This window comes from Penaeus monodon, chromosome 20 (genome assembly GCF_015228065.2).
Source record: "Penaeus monodon isolate SGIC_2016 chromosome 20, NSTDA_Pmon_1, whole genome shotgun sequence".
Taxonomy (NCBI): Eukaryota; Metazoa; Arthropoda; class Malacostraca; order Decapoda; family Penaeidae; genus Penaeus; species Penaeus monodon.
In genome coordinates, this window is record NC_051405.1 from 23819823 (window position 1) to 23820048 (window position 226).

Genomic DNA, 226 nt, shown 5'->3' on the forward strand with positions numbered 1-226 from the left:
TCCTTTTTGTGAAAGGAGTAAAGGTATCTCATTATAAACCTGAATAAACATTACCAGCTGGAAATAGCAAGCTTCATATAGTCTATCACGTGATCGTAGATTTTTTTAAAGAGAAGAAGCGACTAAAGTATAGTAGAGTTTCCATTCTCATTTAGAATTCGCTGTAGTTAAAGTAACAGATGTCTACTCCCGAAGTATAATTTCTGTAATATCAGAACTAGTAGCT